Source organism: Triturus cristatus, chromosome 9, assembly GCF_964204655.1.
Source record: "Triturus cristatus chromosome 9, aTriCri1.1, whole genome shotgun sequence".
Lineage (NCBI taxonomy): Eukaryota > Metazoa > Chordata > Amphibia > Caudata > Salamandridae > Triturus > Triturus cristatus.
Genome location: NC_140592.1, coordinates 140,844,198 through 140,864,042, shown reverse-complemented (window position 1 = coordinate 140,864,042; position 19,845 = coordinate 140,844,198). Strand labels below are relative to the sequence as shown.

The following is a 19,845-nucleotide window of genomic DNA, read 5'->3' as shown; positions in this document are numbered from 1 at the left end:
CTGAGGTGCCGGAAAAGCAAAGCGATGTGTCGATTCAATACTCCAAGGTGAGGTTAATCGTTGGTTACTTAATGTCAGGAGAGATGATGAGTCAGTTCCTTACTGTGAGGGGAGGTGATGTGTATCTTTTCTGACACGCAGCCTCTGTTCCTTACTGCTGGGCTTCATCACAAAGAAATTGTCTCATAGGTGCAATGCGTCGAAAATCCGGACGAGCTGGGTCGATGCGGCAGCTACGAAACAGGCGCTGCGCCAATTTTCCAGCCACGAAGCATGTGATGCGTCAATTTCTTCACCTGCACACCAGCAGGGTCTGCGTCGGAGTGGGTGCCATGGACGATGGTGACACAGTGCTCGGGCTGCAGCGATCTTTCAGCCGCACGGCAAGCGCTGCATCGATTCTTCGACTGCACCATGGCAATGCTTTGGTTTTTCAACCACATATAAGACTATAGCAGAGCGTTCGACCAACACCTAGGCATATAAATCTGTGCCTGCATATATGTGGCTCTATAGGCACATATGGTTTTACAGTGGACAGTGCACACTCACTAATAAGAATTCAATATATCTTCGTACAGCTACATAGAAAGCACTACATGGATATTCTCGCTAATAAGAAAGTTACAGTGTCTACTAAGGTTAGTACAAAAGTATTAGGGTAAGGGGTGGTGGTAGTTTTAAGGGTAGATCTGAAGGTAGTGCTAGGATTAGGTTTAGAGTAGGGCTGGATGTAAGGTTAGGCTTAGTGTAAAGTGCAGGAAATTAATTAGGGTTAGGCTTAGCACTAAGGGTAAAGTAAGGAGAAGTGTTAGATTTATAAGCTAGGCTTAGCCTTATGTTTAGGGTTAGACTTGGAGATAATGTTAGCTTTAATATAGGAGTACAGATACGTGTTGGGAGTGAACGTAATGTTAAGGTAAGATTAATAAAGTTAGGAAACTTATATACTTACCTTACTTGATGCAGTGGTGTTTTCAGGAGTTGTATTATCTGTAGCCGTGATTTTAATGTAGTGTTTTCTAAGTAATTACATTTTCATTTAGCTGTAGTTGTGTGTTTATAGGAACATACAAATGCACTGGGATATGATGTTCTAACTCCTTAAGTGCTAATTGGTGTTAATTTATTATTCAACCACTTTACTTCAGTAATGTCACTTCTTTTGATGGCAACAGTGTAAAAACTCATATAATATACATTTGTTTGATGGCGCTTTTGATAACACTTGTGACTTTCGTTCCTTTGATGTAATCAGAGAGTGAGTAACAGGGTGAGTGATAGGATTTCAACTACCCCAGGCATTTTTGTGAATTGACCCCCATGTGAAAGGACAAATCTATTGTGTATGATTGAGGGAAGCAGGTTAGCATTTTACCCAGAACTTTTGAATTAATGGGACTGTGCACCCAGCCAACTAAAATGTCCTTCAAAAATGCATAATTGAGGCAGACATGTTGTCATGACTTCCTGTTTCATTGCCAGGTTGCTTCCCCAGTGTGCCGCCTCACAAGAGCACTATCAAAGAAAGATGCTGCACTTCATTGCACCTCCACAAGAATATATACATGCTTACGAATAGCAATTTACCACAGGGCCCTTGCTGTCACTCTTTCTGCTCCCAAAAACCTCTATAAGCTGCCACCTTCTTTATATAATACAACTTCATGCCTCTATTTTTCCATATACATGTAGACCTTTTAATGTAGTTATGTAATTTTATATTTATCGTTTTACTCCCACTGTAAAACAAAAACTTCAACTCTCTCCAATTCAATACTAATTGTCTTATCCTATACCTCTTACAATAGATCCTCTATCTCCACTCTCCGACTCCTCCCAAACCTCATTTTACTAAATAACTCTATCTAGACTTTTCCCTCCCCTATCTCTCCTTTGACTCATCTCAAACCTCATTTTACTACTATGCTCTCCCAAATAACACTTCCTTCACTCTTCCCTCCTCTATCCTACTCAATCCAACTAGCAAACTCACATGTCCACCACTCCAATTAACAACCTATATTTCCCAATACTAATCCACCACTTTGAGGTCCGGTGTAGCGTGCTACTCGCCGGAAATCGCTTCAACAACTTGTATGGGGTAGTAAGCACTTTTGACTACAATTACATACTCTACCTCTCACCACCATGATGGGCCCAGCACCTGTGATTCTGTTGTGAGAGCCTATCAGGCTCATTTCACAGGTGCCACTACCACTTCCAGAATCTAAAAAGAATCTTACAGGAAGGTATCACCAATCTTGGGCATGATTGTCTATTAATCATGCCCAAAGTTTTATCCTTACAAAAGCACAGCACCTCAAGTCCAATTTACAGCCTCTGAAATCCTTACCCTAGTTGGCGATGGATCAGCTTCTTCGGCTCCTCAGCACTTGAAAACTTTAATACTGCAGCATCCGGCTTCTTCACATCTGACATGAGAAACCACAGGAGATATTAGAGCAACGGTTATTGCCTCAAGTCCTTTGTGCAAATTAACCACCATTTGTACAGATAACCAACACTAATTGCTTCCTTTGTGCATGCAAGGCCTTACTAACAGCTGCTAAAATCAAAAGGAAATTATTTTTGATTAAATCAGCTGGAGAGCTCCATTTCTTCGTTGCAGGACACATACAGAACGCTTCAACAAGGCAAAATTTGCACCCACACTATTGTGCAGCAAAGAACTTCAAAGACTAATAAAAGATCCAATGAATACCTCAGTGATGGAACTTGATTAATGTTGTTCCTGCAAGAGACAGACAGATCCTTCCTGAGAGGGCTTTTTAGCTTCTGAACATAAGAAATTAGACCGGCTCTAAATGCAGTCACCATCACCACACCATGTTGATTTTGTGTAAGCCTTTATTGGGTGTTTTTGCTATCCTTCTTACAATATCAGGTCACAAAGGGGACCAAACACAGGAAACCTGAGGTCTCAAAAACCTAATGGCTCAAGGGTGATCAGAGTTGGAAGGCATTTCTTTCCCTTATCTCCCCACTTTGCTGGGAGCAACATGTACAAACTACATAGTATGTGTGGTGGTTACACAACAGTATAGAACAGCAGGACTCCACAGTCCTGCAAAGCCTGGACTTTAGCCATAACTCAGCGATATTAGGGCTAGTTACAGCATTTAGTACCTTTTCTAAGCCTTTTTGACACTTATGTTCAGTTACTTTATCTAGTCAAATAACTCATATGCTTCATGTAAAACTGTTATTGGATGTCCATTTTTCTGTATTAAACACTTGAGTATAGTTGCACTATGCAGAATGTCACTACACCTCCGTATTTTTTGGTGTCGCCAGGTGATCTACCTATAACATGGATTAAGTGGAAAAAGGTATTCTCTCACTATGCGAACGCCAAGACGCATTTGAGCATCTTCCAGTTTGTCAGATGGGGATGCTGCAAATTTGAATGAATATGAAATTTGTCTTAAAAACTAGATTTGCATTATCTTCCCAGGTTGAGCACTATTCTTGAGCGCTATCACTTCAGGGTGAGGATGCAATGTCAAAGTCAGACTGTTGAGCAATACATTACAGAACTGCGTAGATTGGCTTCCACATGTGGAATTGGGGGGGGTCTACCAAAAGAAAGTTTAAGAGAACAGTTTATTTCGGGGTGCAAATTGGAGAAGGCCAAAGAAAGCATGTGGCAGAAAGATAATCCTTCTCTACAGGAAGTTTTGACTATAACCAAAACTCATGACTATTCTAAAGCATGTGTTGAGGTTATTCATAATAGTGTGACTCCTGCAAACAAAGGAGATGGTGTAGCAATTAAACTAGTGCAAGATAAGCTAACTACTAGTAAGGCAACTCAGGATAAACTGGGGAAACACAGAAAAAAATGCCAAAACATATTTGGGCAAGTGCTTCTGGTGTGGGACTGTAGGCCATATGACGAACAACAAAGAGTTCCCAGGGTGGAAAACTGTTTGCAAGAATTTTAGAAGGAGGGTCATTTCACAAAATGTTGTAAATCATCAGACATTACGAGAAAAGCTAGAAAAGTAGACTGTGAAGACAGTGATGATTTGGTAGGAGAAGTTGCTGTACTATAGACAAAAGGAGTGACTGAAGGACCCCTTGAAGTCCAGGTTAATGGAGAACCAGTCGAAATATGATTTGACTCTCGTGCTAAGATTACATTGATACCAAAAGTGTTTTATGAGAAAAATTTAAAAGGGAAAGTAAGACTCTTGAAAACAGATATTAGACCTAGAGGATATAATGGGGAACCAATTAAACTACTAGGGTATTTTGGGTGGACCATTGAATTCAAGATCACATTATACCTGGAAAAATGTATATATTCCCGTAAAGGAAACTCACTTATAAGCTGGTTCCATCTGCACGACTTGTTTGTGTATCTTGACCCTAATGAAAATGAAGAGTGTGAGTTGTCTTGTGTACCAGGGGCGAGTAACTTACAAGCAGATTGTTTTACAGAATGTATCTTGAACCCAAACATAATGATCAATTGTATGATGAATACTCTGGGTGTAGAATTTGAAGAGGAAGTGAATGTCTGTCTGAAAACAGAAGGTGTGGTACAGGAAGATGAATGGAAGAAAGAACTACAGGAGGATTAAGTTTTACAAAAAGTAGTCAGGATGGTATTAAAAGGCTGGGTCAACAGAAGCAGTTGTGAAGAAGCAGTCTCAGGTTACTGGCAAGTAAGGAGTAAGCTGACTGTGACAGATGGACTGTTGTTGACAGGTAGTAAACTAGTACCACCACATAAGGTAAGAAGATTGATAGGCTGCACCCATGCTAGTCACATGGGCATAACAAAGACTAAAGACAGAGTAAGAGAAGGATACAAATGGCCACCGATAGACTTAATGGTGGAGAGAGAAGTGAGAAATTGTGTTGAGTGTGTGTGGAGTGACAAGGTATTAAAATGCAGAACACAACCCATGGTTTTGAAAGCGCAAGCCTCAGGCCCGTGAGTAGACATCGCATTGGCTATTCTTGGACCAATAAAAGTGAAGTCTTGTGACAAATGTGTGTATTGACATTTATTCACTTTGGACGGAAATTAAGGTGGTGAGTTCCATAGAATCAAAGAATGTGATTTGTTTCTTAGAAGAAATGTTTGAGAGAGAAACATTTCCATCTACCATTCTTACTGATAAGGGGGTCCAACTAACTTCAGAGGTTGTTGAGGAATTTGTAAAGAAAAGAGGAATTAAACACAAGAAAGCAGCAGTTTATCAACCAGAAACAAATGGCGTTGTGGAGCGCTGTATTAAAGTCCCGAAGGAAAACTTGATGGGTGGATCAAATTGGGATGGTGGAATGAAAAAAAAGTGAGGGAATATCATCTTACACCACATTCCACCTCGGGTGTCTCTCCTTTTTAGTTAGAGGAAGAATCCCCAATTGTGAACCAACCCCTGAATGTTTTTTTTTTTTTAACAGCCAAATTTTATTAATTTTCAAGTAAGTTAGTTACAGTCATATGCCCCATGCACTTCGAGTCTATAACATACGGCATCTCATTAGCAAACTCGGTACATTTATTAATATGAATCCCAACAAAACTAGCCCCCCTCCACCCTTGAGTTGCGCTTATGTGTGCACAGCCTGAACTCTGAGTACTCGTGGGTTCTTAGTTGTCAGAAATTATCCTAGTCTCTTACTACCCTTGTCAGCCTTGTTCTTGGTGCTCTCGTCTATTCTGTTCCTCCTGCAGATTTCCCGGTGGTGGGGAGCCCGCCTCATCATTGTCTTGCCTACCCGCTGCTTAGTTCAGTGACTAGATTCTCCCAAGCTCTGGCCCTGTCTATCTTCCCTATCCCTTGGTTAGCCTCTCTAAGTAGCAGTCTGCCTTCCGCCCCGCCCATTTCTCCAACTCTCTTATCCAGGAAGGGATTCTAGGCCCCCCGGTGCCTTCCAGTTTCTGTCTCTCTCTCTTTTGGCCAAGATATAGGCCAGGTCCTGAAATCTCTCAGTCGTTTTGTTTTTGGCCGTGTGTGGGAACCACCCTAATAGGAAATGTTCTGGGGGTGTGGGAGTTCCTTATCTGAGGTCTCCTATCACTTGTCTGATCTCTTCCCAGAAGGTGTGCAACGTGGGGAAGCTCCAGAACATGTGAATGATAAGCGCCTCCCTCTTGCCGCATCTTGGACATGCTGCAGCATCTATGCCAAAGTATGGTCTAATGCAGGATGGTGTCTAATAGGCCCTATGCAGTGTGTAACAATTAATCGGTTTGAATCAAGCATTTCTGGACACTTTCGGGGTTCTCCCCAGAATCTTGTCCCATTCTACCTCTGGGATCTGTTTGCCCAAGTCCTCCTGCCATTGTATCGCAAGCGCTCTAGGGGCTTCTGCATATCTTGCCTAATTGCCTTATAGAGGCCCAAGACTGTCTTTATTCTCCCTACTGAGAGTGCTACATACCTACGTCCCTCCAGGGATCTCGATTCCATACCTCCTCCACCTCAGTGTTGCCTAATCCTCCTGGTAAGGGTTGCATGCCTGAGGAAGTGGCCTCCTGGTAGATCATATGCAGCCTGGAGTTCTTCGAACTGGAGTAGCTCAGAATCCTGATAGAGATCCCCCTTTGTCAGTCCTGCCGCTTCCCAATCTTCTAACCCCGCCCAATGAGCTCCCAGGGGCAACCATCTCAGCATTTTGATCGGTATGTCTGAGGAGTAGAGGATCTTGACTCCCATCCGTCTCAGGTACCGAGTCCAACAACCTACCACCACTTTGGACTGCATATTATTGTCAGACACGTTCTGTCGGGCCCTTAGGAAAATCTCCACTAGGTTTGAAGCGTCCGGTGCGGTAGGGTATTATTTCTGTTCAGTGTCGCGAATTGCCGCTAACCATTGGATCATCCAGTACAGCTGGGCGGCAAATATAATACCCTTAAAATCCGGGGCAGCCAGTCCCCCTTCTGTTGTCTGACGCTGCAATGAAGTCAGCGCTACTCTTCTGCGCCCTGATCCCTATATGAACGACATAACGAGTGAGTCAAGATATTTAAACATTGCTCTCGGGATCCACACCGGCAGGGTTCCAAAGTAGTACAGAAGACGCAGGAGTGCCACCATCTTCAGGACTGCCACCCGCCCCGCCACTAAAAGCGGCAATGTGCTCCATTACTGATCTTATTGCTCTACCCACATTTCCCTCTAATAGCTTCGGCTGTTCATGATATATTTTAACTCCCAAGTATTGCAGGCAGCAGGGCTCCCATTTCAGGAGACCAAGATCAGGCGGTGGGAGCTCATTAGGCAACAAGACTTCCTCCAATTAACCTTAAGGCTAGAGATGGCATCAAACTGGGCTAGCATTCTCTGTGCCCCTCTCAACTCGCAACCAACCCCTGGATGGGTGAATGAGAAAAGAAAAGAATGGATGATCAAGTTGGTAGCGTAGAAGGGTGGAAAGAAAGAGAAAAATAGAGAAGAAAGTGAGAGGGAAGGAACTCTTTGATGAATGGGAAGCAGTAAAGGAGACTTCAGTGCAGGTGGGCGATTGGATAAAAATCAAATCTCCCCAAAAAATGGTAAAGTTTCTTCTTTTAGTCAACTGTTCAAATTGATAAAGTTGTTAAAAAAAAGCAGTAAAGTCTAGCAATGATAAGATCTGGAATCTTAACAGGGTGGCAAAATATTATCCTGTGAAGGAGGAAGGTTCTCTTCCCTGGCTTGGTGGTTTGTTAGAGAGACAAAAAATAAGACCACAGCGTGAGAAGATGAGACTTGTACGTTTACAAGATTTTGTGTGAAAATGTTTCTCTTATTTAGTTTATATTGTTTATTTTGAGGATATGTTGGGTGAGGGAGGTGATGTGATGGTCTGTACCGTAGGGGTATGTAACAAAGGGCTTCTTATGTGTTCTGTACCTATGTGATGATGTGTTTATGTATCCATAACATCATCCCTAGAATGTAGTGTTTGGATTTAGAATTCTGTGGTCAGTTGGAGAGACTACAGAGAGTGGAACTGCAGTGCTTATTATGTGCATAGGGTCTTTGCTATTTGGTTTAAAATATATATATTTTATTTTTTCCTGAGCAAAGGCAAGTTCCAGCAATTTAGAAAAGATTAATCACAGACATAAATACATTACGGATAGTGAATGTTAAGCCAGATTGACCATAAAAATACAGTCATGGCAATTCATAAACCAATAAAAAGCTACATCTAAGGGAAAATCTACAAATCCTAGATACCATATATAGGAGTAAGCTGTTTCACTTAAAAAAAACAGTCACAGACACAAAATCTTAAAACAAAGCTAATTCAAATCTACTGGGAGATCCAAGCTGTGAGTGGCCCCCAAATCCTATTCCCGTTGATCTCCGCCTTCCTGCCTCTTCGATCATACAGCATGTCTCAAGCTTATAGACATGCAGGAACCGTCCTTTCCATTGCTGGAAGGTCAGTGGAAGCAGATCCAGCCAGGCAGAAACCACACACAGCCTATAAACTGACATCGCAATAAAGATTAGCTCCTTCCCATTTCCCCCAGTTTATTAGTCTGTTTCTAATAACAATGTGAGGAGAGAGTGGAATATCCATCTTCAATATGTCTCGTAGATAACCAATTGTTTCCCTAGCTGTTGATTCGAGGCGAGGGCATGAGGAAAATATGTGAACCATTTCCGCTCCTTTCGCCCTCCACCTAAAACACCGGGTGCCCTCCACTCCCTCCATTTTACAATTTTTGAAGGTGTGATGTACAGATCAAACAAGGTTTTATAATGCTGTGACTGTAAGCTAGCAGCCCGCCATTGCTAATGATTCGAGAAACAATGTATCAGATAGCCCTAGCCTGACCTGCCACTTTAAGCTGAGTTTATCCAAATCGTCCGGGGACTACTCCAGTAGACAGCTATATAGCTATGAAATTGAGGGGCTCTTATCCTTCGTTAATAGTTCCATTAAAGGGACCTGTGTAAAGCCTGCAGCTCCTCCAGTTTTTTTTATATAAAAAGTCCCTTAATTGCAGAAAGTCCCTTTGACCAATAATAAATCTTTCCTTGACTATCTCGAAGGACGCAATATGATCTCCAACCAACAGAACCCCTATCCTACGGAAGCCAGCCTTCTCCCACCTTACCAAACAGTCATCTTGCAGGACCCTGGGTACCTGATCATTCCCGATGAACGGGGTATATCTGCTGAATCTGCCTATCCCAAGCCAATTCCAGATCCCCCCGGTTCCGGAATGCTGTAATTAAGGTCTTGAATTTTGTTTTTTAAGTAACTACCTTCGTAAAATTTACCAAGGCAACCTTCCGCCCAAGCACCTATCAGGATCTCAAATATTGATGGAACGTAGCTAGGATCAACCCCTTCCCTTACCTTATTCCTGAATAAGGCACTATAATACTGCAGGACTGATGCCAGATAATATATCTTGAAGTTAGGGAGCCCCCACTCCCCTCTATCCCTAGGTAAACTTAAGAATGCATTGGCCCTCCTTGTTTTCCCATAGGACCAGATAAACTTGGCGACCTTCCTCTCTATTAACTTAAACCAGTCATTATGTTTGGCTAGGGTTATAGTTCGAAAGATATAAAGTAACTTTGGTAAAAACATCAATTTTACTAAATTACACCTCCCCATAATTGTGAGTCTCAGATTATCCCAGCGGCAAAAGTCCTTCCTAATTCTACCCATTATAGGGGAAAGGTTTAGATCTACTATTGCCTTAACCTATGCCGTGATGGTTATACCTAGATATATAGCTTAATTTACAATCCTACCGTCAGAGGCTGGGGTAAACCTATTTATCAGAATCTGGATCTTAGTCCTATTCAGTGAGAAGCAAGATGAATCCCAAAATCATCGGCTATGTTTTCGACCGCCTGTAATGCTCTATCCCAGGCGGTAGTGATTACGGCCACATCAACAGCATAATCCAATATCTTAGTGTCCCACCCCTGTACGCTTACGGGAATAATATCCTTAGAGGCTTCCAGTCATCTAAGGAGCAGGTCTAGGTATAAAGAAAACAGCAAGGGGGAGGCAGGACACCCCTGCCTCGTTCCTCTTTCAATTATAAATGGTTCAGACTCTTCTCCCATTATTCGCAGTCGGGTTTAATATACACAGCCTGTTTCGCTTTGATAAAAGGTGCGCCAAGGCTCTTGGCTTCCATGATCTTCCAGAGGTATTGCCATGACACCCTATCGCAGGCCTTCTCCACGTTTAAAAACGCGACCCCCATTGGTTTGGTAAGAACCTCCGTGGCATCCAGTAATGTGATTACTCGCCTGATGTGATCTGGCGTCCCCCTCCCCTGACTGAAGTCATGTTGCCAGGCTGAGACAAGAAGTGGCATTACTTTATTCAAGCGGGTGGCAAAGATTGTGGAGTACAGCTTGGCATCACTATTAAGAAGTGTAATAGGTCTATACGATCCCAGTAAAATAGGGTCCTTCCCTTCTTTTTAGAAAGATAACAAAGTTAGCTGTGCCCCAAGAGCTTGGAGGAACTGCTCGGTAGGAACAGGGGTATGCTGTCTGTTCCTACCGCTTTACCTGAGGGAAGGGCCTGAAGAGCTACCTGGAATTCCTCCAAAGACACATCTGCTGCTAGGAGAAGACTCTCATCCTGTGGGAGCCTCACTGATGGTGTGAATACCAATTGTTCTATCATAATCCCCTACCTGAGGGGCCTTGCAGAGTCCTTCATAGAATTCCCTAAAAGCTTCCCTAATCTTGGCTGGTTCTGAGACTGTTACCCCCTGCGTATTCTTTACCTGCCTTATGTGTCCCATAGATATCTGTTGTCTAGCCCTAACAGCTAAGTATCGACCCACACTCTCACTATACTCACAGCACTCCTGTCTTTTAGCATTATACTTCCCTGCAGTTTTCTCTGTGTTGAAGTCATCAAGAGATGATTTTGTAATGGCAATTGCATTCAGTGTTGGGAAGGTATCGCCTGCCGAGGCCACTCTACAAATTAACTCGGTCTCTAAACCCCCAAGTCTCGGATAGGGTGCTTTTAACTTTCCTGCCTCTCTTTTTTGTTTACCCACACTGTACCGTAGGGTCTCCCCTCTTGCTGCCGCCTTGAATGCGTCTCACATCATCCCTAGGGGAGCACTACCCCTGTAAATATTCATAAATTCCGTGATCCAGCCCTTCATGTGCTTGACATACTCCTGATCAGATAAGAGTGCCCTTTCAAATGTCCAGCTCCTAAATTGCCTTGTTAACCCTGTGATTGAAACTTCAAGTACAACAGGGTTATGATCTGACATAACCTTAGGCAATATCTCTATCTGAGCCTCCTTAAGTAAAGCTGGTGACACCAAGAAATAGTCCAACCTTGCAAACTTTCTGCGTGTAGCCGAATAATAAGTATAGCCAGGATCCTGACGTTTCAAACTTGGCCAGGCATCCACCAACCCAATATATTTTAATAAATTATTTAGGAAACGTATATTTTGCGGTTTGTGACTCGTAATGGCAGCACTGGTCCCCTTGGAGCCTATTCTAGAACCATTTATATTTAAATCCACACATACTACATAGGGTGCTGGCCAGGAAGGTAGTTCTGTAGCTAAAAAATCTAATACCACAGGGTCATCTAAAACTGGAGCATACACTGAGCAAAGCGTGAGAACAACGTCCCCTACTCTGCATTCTAGTATCACCCATCTACCATTTTCATCCACTCGTTTTCTCGCTGGCGTGACACTATCGCCTTTCATTAATATCGCTACCCCCTTAGTCTTAACTACATGCGTAGTTGACAGACATTCTTCTGTTCTAATGTATTCAGAAGGTTACTATCATTGCGGGCTACGTGTTTTTCATGTAAGCAGTACACTTCTGCCCTCAAGACCTGCATTATCGTTCAGCCCACAAATATTAATGGTAGCCATGCGAAGTTTAGCCATTATCTTGCGTCAAGTTTAGCTTTTCGATTTTCCCAACCATAGTAGAGACTATACACAAATAAAAGAACACAGTGCGGCTGACCAAAGGCTCAGCACCTCAGTTTCTGAAGTAAACAGGTTAATAAAAATGTCTGTGCAACCACATCCAGAGTATGCCGCACTTTTACTCCACTGGGGACCAGATAAATTCAAAGAAAAATGGACGGTGCACCATGATGAAGTCAAATGATTCCGTTTATATTCCAAAATAGTCACTTTATTGCTGTTTCAATTAAAAACTTGGACATCAGCCAACGTGTTTCGTTCGAAATGGAACTTTGTCAGGGCTGAAAGAATACATAAATAAAAACAGACTAAGTACAACTGCCACATAAGACAACACAACAAAAAGAAATCTGTACGACAAATATAAACATATAAAATACATGCATTCGTTACATGGAAAGAACGGCAGAACAAACCGACATTAATTAAACATAGTATAAAATGCTGGATGTATAGACATACAATGAATTAGATACATAAACAACAGTAAAGAGATGTTTTTCTCATCAAATTAACACCCTTATTTTGAATAAAATAAAGAAAAGAATCCCTCATCTCAGGATATAATTTTATGTGAAAAAACACAACTAAAGAAATCCCACATTAAGAAAAAAAAGAGTGAAAAGACCTAAAAGAACAGAAGGGGGAGACAGCGGAACCAAGAAATATAAGAGAATACCAATGAAGAGAAAAATGCAATACTCTTCTATTGCTCAAACTCATTGTGCCACAAGCAATGCCCACAAAGGTCACCGAATAATCTCACCAGATATATCTTAATCTTGGTCCGGCAATCGAGTGGTTTCAATAATGGAACAAATTCTGTAAAGGCCTGGGTTCTAAACTGGGGAGAATGCCAAAGCTCTTATTAGAGAGCAAAACACCAAAGTACCACCAGAACCATAAATCAAATTTAGTATAGTTAAGCCGCCCCCAAGTCGTAGTCCCAAACGATGTTCAAGTTACCTGCCTGGGTCTATTGTAGTATACAAGTTTACGCACAACTTACCAAAAATTGTAAGTACGTTGAGCGTTCCACAATTTTCAAAGTAGATCAATTCGTCTGGACTGTAGCACCCAAGTCCTAACCATAATAGGAAAAACGAATATCAGGCAGTGCCTCTAATACCTAGCATTTACAAATTGTAAATGTTACTACAAATACAAAGCATCCAAGGTGGCCTCTACCATCAATAGCCCAAATAATAGTCACGACGAAAAATTGATTTCCAGACATAACGGCAACAGGCGGTAGCAAAAAATGGGTATCACCTTACCTTTGTAATAACTTTAACTTGTTACTGCAAAAAATAAATGGATCCAAAGGCCTAGGTAACCGCCAATATTCCTGATGGAAAGAGAAGCTGTACTTACATTCATATTGTCTCCCATAGTATTCAAAAAAGAATAATCAATATATAAAACTAACTCCATGTTAAAAAATCCTGGATAATGGGATCAAACTCAAAACAGTATACTTTATCACGTTTTACAACAACCATGACAGTAGTGTCAAATTAAAACAGCAAACAAAGCCTTTATGAGGCAGCACATCGTTTTCGCCCAAAAGTGCATAATAAACCGCATACACAGCAATATTCTCATGGAAACCTAAGGTACCTGCCCCTAACTGTGAGTGCGCTAAACATCAAGTCAAAATTTGACATCATACCCAACAATCCGTACAGGAGGGGAAAAAAACTACACAAACTTATGCGGTAGGAAGTGACTTCAATTTCAAGTTATCACATGCCCAAAAGGTCTCCCCCGGCCACCCCCTTTATGCGAGTCCCGTCATTTTACCTTATTCGTGTCAATAGTAGCGGTCTAAGTACCAGTCCCTTATTCACACTCGTAAACCGCCACGCCATTTTCAGCCGATTAAATAAAGAAATCCCGTCCCATAGTCCGCCCCTCCTGGCAGGTTCGTAGATCACATGTATTTACTCGAAACAACGGGCACCATGTTTTACTAACAATACAAAGCGAGCCAAGTATATAAATGGCCCGTAGCACATGACAATTTCCTTCACAGGCCAAAGATTCAGATCATACATATATCACATAAAATTGAAAAACCGGCCACTGGTAGTTAATACGTTCCAAAAGAGTTGAGTATGATTATATAGGAGAGTATACACAGAAACGAGCGACTAATCTAAACGCTCAAATATCAAATAATTTGGAACGAAACGCGTTGGCTGATGTCCAAGTTTTTAATTCAAACAGCAATAAAGTGACTATTTTGGAATATACACGGAATCATTTGACTTCATCCTGTTGCACTATCCTTCTTTCTTTGAATTTACATAGTAGAGACTATATCTTGCAAACAACAGCTCTCCCATCTAGTTCCATTTGCATGCTGAATTCTATGATCAAAAGCTCTCAGAATCTTCAAACAAAAAAATAAATTTTGCTGTACCGGAACTATCATCTCAAGTGTGTTTAAACTTGCCCGACCAACCCCCCCTTTGCCCTCCCCCATCCCCCCATATTGAAAGCAATCAGACCTACCAGGTCTGTGTGATGTTGATGGCATAGGACCCCACAAGCTCCCTGCCCTGTGTCCCCCCTACTGCCCTTCCTCCCAATGTGCGAAATTTGTGTCGGCTAGCTAAAGTTAACAAATTTACATCCCAGAAAAAACACTCTGTCCTCTGGTGAAAGACAGAAAAAGAAAGAGAAACTAATAATACCAAAAAGTTTAGAGGAGATTCCCTTATAAATAACCCCCCAGAGATAACAAGGCTCACAAACTTTTTTTCTTTTCTCATAGAGCCTGATCCAAATACTCTCTGGTTTTTATCTCAGTGGCGAAGAACTTAACAGTCCCTCTTACTATCGTTTTCAGCCTGGCTGGTGGGAGCAAAAAAGCCTCAAAGCCAGACTCCTGATAAGGCTTGATTTCCTGCCGCAGACGCCAACTAAGTTCTACCATTATGTGGCAGAAATCAGGACGTACAAAGAAAGAAATCGCCTTATACTGCCTTTTAGCGTTTGGTCGGGCTTTTTCAATATAGCCTGTCTCAGCATAAAATTATCAAAAAACACCAGGATGGCTCTTGGTTGAGTTTTATCTCTACCAGGCTGTGTACTATGGTAGTGAGTAAATGGGAACCAATGGACACTCTGAACTTTCCGTTCCCAATTCCAGCCTGTGAGGTCCGGGAAGGCTTCCTTGAGTAGATCCAGGATAAAGGCGGGAATGTCCCCCTCTTCAAGACCCTCCTCAATACCAAGAAAGCGAAGGTTATTTCTCCTTAGGCGATTTTCCATGTCTTCTAGCTTCCACATGACATGCGTTAACTGGGCTTCGTGAGCGCTTGTCTCCTCTCTCACAGCAGCAAGGTCAGTCTCTACAGCAACTGTTCTTTCCTCCATACTATTAAGCCACTCACTAATCTCTGTACATGCTTTCCCTACTTTTCGGATTACGCCTTCAAGTTTTTTAGTGGCTTGTCTTCTCTTTTCCCATTTGCCCGAGTCTCTGTGCGATGTTCCTTGATTGCTTTTAATATCAGACCAGGATCTATGTTAGCTGCCCCCCCCCCATGCTGGTTATGTTGGTGACTTCCCGGCTAAACAGTGCCTTCCTCCACTGATCCCAGTATCTTCGTGTGGGAGTAGTCCCACCTCAATCCAGTGACTGTATTATGCCTCCCCTTATTTCGAGGGTCAGTGTGGCCTTTGGATGCTTTCGAGCTCCTCTGGTGCCTATGGCGTTTGAGAGAAGTCTCGGGTGCTTCCAGTGTACTAGACCCAGATGTTGTCACATAGTCCTCTACTTCGCTGTTGCTGGAGTTGTTGATGCCTAAGTAGGAATCCTCTGCGAGGGAAAAAAAAATGATCTGTCCCATCTGATGGGACATCCATGGGGAGATGTGCTGTGTTTCCTACCGTAGAGCCACAAATCAAAGCAGATTGGTGATTCATCTGTGTATCAGGTAAGATCTTCTGTACCTCCTGGGTAGGCTCACTAGGAATCTCTTCCCTTCTTTCCTGAGTGGGTGTAGGGTGCGAGAGGGATACAACATCTGATACCATGATCCCGATCTGTTGTTTGTCCACAATTACGGATATCGGCTCCTTGACTCTGGGAGCCCTTTGCTTAGTTTTCTCCGAGTCTGACTCAGACAGTTGTTCTTGTGACGTACAACTGATCCCCACTTCTTTAATTGTGAAGAAATTTGTTATGGCTGCCTGAGGAGGGACGGCAGGATTGGAAAAATTAGGTGGGGTTATCTCCCTCAGGGGACACAGTCAATTCTATAATTAGTGGGAGCTGCACACGGGGTGGTGGGCGCTGCTCCGGAGTAGACAGGTGCTGCATTACTACTACATCAGAGGATCCGGTTAGACTCAAAAGCTATCAGATTTACACACCGTGGCCTCAATTCACTAAGACATATTTACGTGAGAAAAATCTGCACACACAGAATTCCACTTATCAGTAGAATGTATGGGCAGTCACTCTTTTTCTAGAGGGGGTGGAGCCTCTTACAATTGAAGTTACAACCATCTAGTATATGCCTGTTGGGAGAGCTCTCTGGTCCAGTGGTGGAGCAGTCCGTTGCCAGGGAGAACTTTGAATGAAACATTCAAAGGGAGAACTTTGAATGGAACATGTCCCAATCCGGATTCTGCACTGACCACAGCACCGAGACAATCTCAATTGCTGCCACAGAAGACATCAGATCCCTCCTCGACCAAAAAAAACAGCGGCCCTGATCCTCCTCGACCTCTCACCAGCATTTGACACAGTATCACACACACCACACCCTGGTCAAAAGGCTTCCCAGCATTGGAATCCAAAGAGACGCCTTCAAATAGATCGCCTCCTGCCTCACAGGGAAAACCCAGAGAATCAGCCTTGCACCCTTCAGCTTAGATCCCGAGCACACCATCTGTGGTGTCCCTCAAGGTTGGTCCCTCAGCCCCACCTTGTTCAACACCTATATGACTCCCTTGGCCAGCATCGTCATATCACACGGACTGAACATCATAACCTAAACCAATGATACCCAGCTCACACTCTCAGAAGACCACTCCGCCATGCTGAATAACTCCGCAGATGCATGCCAAAATCGGTGACTGGTTGAGAGGCAATGCATACAACTAAACATTGACCAGACGGAAGTGCTGATCTTGTGGAACAACACCTCCCAATGGAACCTCCCAATGGAGCAATTCCTGGTGGTCCCTCGAACTAGGACCAGCACTAATGCCAGCCGGCCAAACCACAACCTCGGCATCATCCTGTACAGCAATTTCACCATGAAAAGACAGATCAACACAGTCTCATCTGCCTGATTCCTCACCCTTTGCAAGCTCCACAAGATTTTCAAGTGACTCCCCATCGACACCCCCTGAAGAGACTGCAAATGATACAGAATTCGGTGGCCAGACTCATCCTAGACCTCTCTAAACGGACACATAGCACTCTCCACTTCCAAAGGCTCCACTGGCTCCCCATTCAGAAGAGATGCCAGTTCAAGATGTTGATCCACACTTTCAAAGCCCTTCACAACCAGGGACCAGCATTATTGGGTTTGGCAGAGAATTGACAGAGAGGCTGCACGTGTTTGAAGCCTAGTTTGAATATGTGATTTACATTACTTAATATTGAACGAAAGTGTAATTTATATTTTTAAATTATATTAAAATAATATACAACTGTATTTTTTTTATGTTTAAAAATATTTTTCACTTTATTTTCCTATTTTTTCTTGTGTGTTGTTAGTATTATTTATTGCCTCCAAATGTTTTCTATAAGATTATGCTGAAGAACCAGTGATTGGCCTCGTGCTGTGACTTATTCCAATACTTGGCTGGAGTACATGTGAGCCTTCTTTGTTAGTCTTACTATTGTAGCAGTTTTAGGTCTTACTTTTGTATATGCGTTTTAATAATTGCATGTCTCTCACTAAACTACTCCTTAAATTTCCTTAACCCGACTCTATTCAGCAGAAAATATTCCCCATTTTACAGTCACTCCTCCTTGTCCCTGCTACATGTACTGCAAAAAATACATGCCTCGGTGTGCAAAGTTCTCCGCACTCCAGGCGGAGATTTTCACACATGAGATGGGACTGGCAGAGCTCTCCAGTCAGATTCATGAATAGCATTTGTGAGTATGGAAAGGAGTACTACTTACAGTATTCAAAATGTCCTTGTGAATAGGCCAAAGAGAATCCAAGAATGAGTTTAAGCTGGGAATTCAGGACATGATTTATTCAGTATGGTACTGAATTGGATGGGTTTTAGATACTAGAAAATATCTGGAATATACTCCCTTGTTTTGTTCGCGCAATGGAACACTTTGTATTACTCTTTTGGCTAACAAGAGTGGTGTTCGATATTGGTTTTGGCGGGACACACGATGGAAGTGTCTTGAAGGGAATGTAGTACCTACTTTGGATGATGTTTAGTATCCATCTGTCAGTTGATATCGATCTCCATTCTTCTAGATGATTTGGCACCACTTGTCCTACAGGAGTGGGTAACTGAAGGAGGGGTAATAAGCATCATTGTTTATTTCAGGGTAGTTTCTTCCTCTTGAGTGTGATGTTTTGGATGGTGGCAAATTGTTTCTTTGGTATCGTTGATGGAATTGTGTTTTATGGTTTTGTTTTTGTTAAGGCTCGTAAGGCCGTTTTGGGTTTTGCACCCTCTGTTGGAATAAACAGGTGTCTTTTGGCTTGTACTGTCTGTAGAACTACTTCTGTTCTTCCAGTCCAACCACCTGATGTGTTTCAGATTGATTCACCAAATAATGAAGTGCCTGAGAATTGCAGACTAGCTATTTTCAGCTGATCTTCTGGTTTTAAAGAAGACAGCCTCAACCAAGAGACTCTTCTAAAAGATGTACCATGCCAAATCCCTATTGCAGAGAGTTCTGCAGAATGTACTGCATCACTAATTGTTTGTTTTGCCACTAAAGGACCTCATGTCACCATCTTCATAAAGTCTTGCTGAAGATTTATTTGGCTAATCTTCTATAAAAAACGTAATGCCATCCCGGGTCTCCCTGAGATATCTTCTAAGGAGTGCTAAGGCTCTCGCATTTTTAGGTGTGCCGATACTGTTCTACAAACTTTATTGCCATTAGTAAAAATGTGCTTGCTTTCTCTTGGAGAGGAACAGATTCTGGTGGTGAAGAATTTTTATGTCACTATAACTAAATCCGGTTTAGTATCCGATTTGAGAAAAGGTGGACCCTTATCAAGGGGACTGTACTTCTTCAGTAAACGAGGTGTTACTGCTTTCACTGTGGCAGGAGTTAGACATTTTTCTTCAGCTATCTTTGTTTAGTAAATCTGGGACCAGTGGTAACAAAGGTTTTGGTGCTGATCTAGTTTGAAGTGTTTCCAATATGACTCATACTGATGGCTGAGGTGTCTCGAAAGGAATGTTTAACTTCACTGCACCCCTTGCCAGAATGCCCTGGAAAGTATAGATATCAGCAACTGGAGATGATCGAGCTGGCGAGTGTGCAGGAGATGTCGGTGTATACGAGGTGACATCTGTATGTGAACCTGGAGATTGTGAACAAGTTGTTCCTCTTGATACTGGAGAATCATCAGTAGATGGTTGTCAATTTCTTCGTGAATTGACAGGATATGGAGGTTTTCAATTTCTTATTGGAGACATAGAAGTCGTATTCAAAGCTTTCTTGGAGTGTAGCTAGAGAAGTCTTAACAGGATCCTCAAACTGTAGGATTATATGGAAGTGCAGTCAGGTCAGGTGCAGAAGACTGAGAAAATCTAGATGGGGGAATAGACATTGATTCCACCCTGAATCTTTCTAGATCAAGGTTGATCGGGTAGAGGTGATTGGGCAGCCTGTGAAACTGAAGAATATATGGTCTTTAATGTAGGTGGCGATAAAGATCATGCTT

General features: G+C 42.4%; 1 protein-coding gene across 2 annotated transcripts in view; it reads right to left on the bottom strand.

Moving 5' to 3' along the window:
* The window catches only part of PTPDC1 (protein tyrosine phosphatase domain containing 1), a 350,874-nt gene that overhangs the window by 223,502 nt on the left and 107,527 nt on the right, over window positions 1-19,845 (bottom strand). For both annotated transcript variants that reach the window (XM_085624576.1, XM_085624575.1), the window contains one exon: window positions 2,357-2,435. The gene's annotated coding sequence lies outside the window, so the exon portion shown is untranslated. The remainder of the gene's footprint in view (window positions 1-2,356; window positions 2,436-19,845) is intronic.